We start from the raw sequence: 3,683 nt of genomic DNA on the forward strand, positions 1-3,683 counted from the left end.
CCTCCCTCCTCCCCTGCCCTCCTCCCCCTGCCCTCCCTCCTCCCCCTGCTATCCCTCCTCCCCTCTGCCTGTCAATGCTGCCCATCATTGAGGGCTTGGTCCCACATGACCTGGTGGCTCAGATGCCCACATGACCAGCAGGGGCACAGTGGTTCTGTGATTATTTGAATAATGTCTGCAGATGGCATGAGGGCAGGGTCCTCATCTGTCCTGTCCACTGCTGTGACCCCAGGGCCAGACACTCCAAGTAGGTGCTCCTCCAGCTGTAAACGAGCAATGACTCCATCCTCCGCTGGCTTGTTGTGGGACAGAACAAAGTCTTGGGTTAATAGAGGTGGACTCGCAGACTGGGTAGGGCCATGGACTTGGAGTAACTGTCTGGGGACGGAGCCCCTGGCACCTGCCCAGACATCCAAGGGAAGCTGTTTCCAGCTCCTGGAAACAGGAAGTGAGTCGCGGCCTGCGCAGGCCAGCCGGATGCTGGGCACCTCGGGGGCAGCTGATGAGTGGCTGGAAGGAAGGGCCGGCCACCACCCAGGGCAGGAGGAAGGAGGCCTGGAGGAAGAACATAGCGGGGAGACCCTCCCCCACGGAAGCCGGTGAGGTCAGCACAGATGTGGCCACCTGGCCTGTTGCCCACCCAGGGTGTGCGAGTGACCTTGAATCCAACCCCCCACCCAGCTGACGCCCATCCCCCTCCGGGCCGGGCTACAACGATCTCATTTACTCCCTGCATCAGCAGAGGGTTTTCCTGGCCGCATTTGACAGAAAGCCAAAGAGAGGGGCAGCTTGGGGTTTGAACCCAGCTCTGTGGGTCCGTGGAGATCTCTCTGGCTTCCAAACCTCAAGGGTACAGGAAACTCAGGGGACCCCAAAACTGCTCCAGAGGCAGCCACCAGAAGTCAGGGTGGCATCTGAGGCCCTAGCTAGAGCAGGCTCAGGGAAGGGGCATGGACCTGCCATGCCAGGGCTTAGTGCTGGCTCAGTCTCTACCTGAAAACAGGGCCAGTCAAGTCCCCGGCCCCCAGGCCTCGATATCCCCATCCTCACTCAAGAGGCTTGGCTGGCCAGGCTGGGATCAGAGCCAGGGCTCTGCAGAAGGTCCCTCCAAGCTGGGGTTCCCTGCAGGGGACTCAGAGTGGTCTTTGGGGGCCAGGGGACCCCCTTCCTCCCTGCATCACAGCCCAGGGCTCCAGGGACCCCAAGGACAGTATTGGCCGATGGGGGTGCATTGGTGCAGCACTTGAGGGTTCCCATCCCAGACAAGGAGCCACTCAGGCCAGCTGTGGGCAGCCCTGCCACAGGTGGGAGGACTCAGGGGCACTTTCACCTCCTCGACTGGACCCAAGTTGCCCCTGCCCCTTCACTCTCACGTCCTCTCAGTGAGCACCTCCTGTTCCAAAAGGAGCCACTTGCTTCCAGTCTGAGCTCCAGCCCCACGGTCCCGGCCTGGGTGGGCCGTGCAGCTACAAATGGACCCACAAGGCCCGGCCACCGAGGGCACAGGCATGGGCTCAGCAAGGAGGCAGGGCCAGGCAGGACTAGTCCCCGGCTCATGGTTGGGTTATGACCTCTGGGTGCGGGGTTTCAAAGTTTTTCTTTGTGTCTGAAATTTCTAAGTTTTCATCAGAGAATGTCTATTATTTGTGTGAAAGATAAGCATGGGGGAAAAGCTACGGTTTGGGGTGTGGATTTCACAGGGAGTCAGGAGCAGCAGGCACAGCTACAACAGCAGGCAAGTGTTGGCTGCTGCTAGGTGGACACTGGTCTCAGCGCCTCGCGCATGCTGGGGGACCCCGGGAACGACATACCCTGGTTAGTGCCCATATCTGTGAGTTACCATTCACAGTGCAAGGTTACTAACCAGACAGACGCGTGTAGGTGTTACTCCAGGAGGTGACTCACTCTGCCTCCTCTTCCCCATTCCAGCCCCTCTCCTCACCATTCCTCAAGGCCACCGGGGGGCCAGGGCATGGGAAGCCCAGGACAGAGCCCTGGCCCTCTGCACCTCCCCATGCCAGGGCAGCACTGGGCCCCACATGACTGGGGAGGAGCCTCAGAAAAGACTCTTAAGGGGCCGGCCCGGTGGCGCACTGGATAAGTGCGCCGCTTGGGAAGCGCGGCGGCGCTCCCGGCCCGAGGGTTCGGATCCCACATACAGACCGGTTCCCGCTCACTGGCTGAGCGAGGTGCGGGGGCAACACCGAGGGTTGCGATCCCGTTGCCGGTCCCGGTCCGGTATGGGGGCAACACTGAGGGTTGCGATCCGTTGCCGGACACGGAAAAAGACAAAAAAAAAAGAAAAGACTCTTAAATGCAGCCACAGCGTGATTTACAGCAGGTTAGAGTCCCCCCTGCCCATAATTCACTTCCATTTGCATGACAATGGGCCCCCACAGAGAGGAAGCTGGGAGAAGGCAGGAGGGGGCGTTCCTGCTATTTTTAGCACCAGTAGTTGAGTGGCCGGATATGATTTATAGGCCAGGGCTCTGCTCAGGCCTCCCTGGCCTGCACCCTCCCAACCAAGAGACCCCACCAACCCCAGCTCCAGCCCTTGCTAAGGTAGGGTGCCCTTAGGCCTTGGGCTGGGGCTGTTCCAGTTAGTTCTGCCAGGTGGTGCGGTTATCCCCATGTTACAGAGAAGGAAACTGAGGCTCAGAGAAGCGATCTCACTGCCAAGGTCACATAGACAGAATCATCTGAGTCCAGCCCTTATGCTCTGTCCCATCGACACCCCCTCTGAGCCTGAGCCCTCCACCTAACCCGTGGCCTTCTCTCTAGCTGCCCCCACCCCCTACCCCAGATCGAGGCGACAGTGAGGACTATGGACACCCTTTCCATGCTGGGCTCAGCTGGTGTCCACTGAGGGCCATCTTTAGGCCCAGTGCTGGGTGCAGTCTCATGCAGAGGAAAGGGCCATAAACCAACACGGCCAGTGGAAGATGGAGTGTAGCTTTATGAGAGCAGGAAGATGTTGACACCAATTTAGCCTTCGTAGAGGGTGGTCAGGGAGGGCTTCCCGGAGGAAGGGATGTCTAATCTCAAAGAGGCACAGGAGCTGCCGGAGGGGGTGGGAATTCAGGTGGAGGAATAAGCACGTGCAGAGACCCGGAGGCAGCAAGGGACACATCTGGTCTTTCCCTACCGCCTGCCCTGCCTAGCCCACCCCACCCTCCCTGATCTCGGCCACCCACGCCCATCCTCTCCTTCCAGCTCCTCCAGCTCCTCTGCACAGACCGGAAGGCGAGGTGGGAGTCCAGCCCCGCGGCTCTCAGATGAGGAGAAACTGCTCAGAAGGAAAAAAATAACATTAACTCATTGTCTCCGCGCCCAGATCCTGCCTGAAAAACAAAAACAAAATCAAACCGCAGCTGGGGAGGTTTTAGCTCGCAAAGCCTTCAGCTAGCGGGACTGAATGGGGGACGCCGGCCGGACCCGGGACGTGGCGGGGTCCGAGGCGGTCCCCTCGGTACTGGAGCGGGCACAGGCCCGGGCGACAGGGACGCAGTGTGCTGCTGCTCGTCCCTAACCACCTGTTAGTCTCCGACAGTCCCGGAGGCAGCGTCGCCTCCCCGTGCACCCTGCGGCGCTGGGGCCTGGCTGCGGTCCTCGCTGCTGCAGCAGAGCTGGGCTGTGACCCGCGGCGCTCAGCGCCACCGGCCTGCCCGGCCCGCGCCGCGGTG

The sequence above is a fragment of the Galeopterus variegatus genome, unplaced genomic scaffold (genome assembly GCF_000696425.1).
Source record: "Galeopterus variegatus unplaced genomic scaffold, G_variegatus-3.0.2 Scaffold990, whole genome shotgun sequence".
Taxonomy (NCBI): domain Eukaryota; kingdom Metazoa; phylum Chordata; class Mammalia; order Dermoptera; family Cynocephalidae; genus Galeopterus; species Galeopterus variegatus.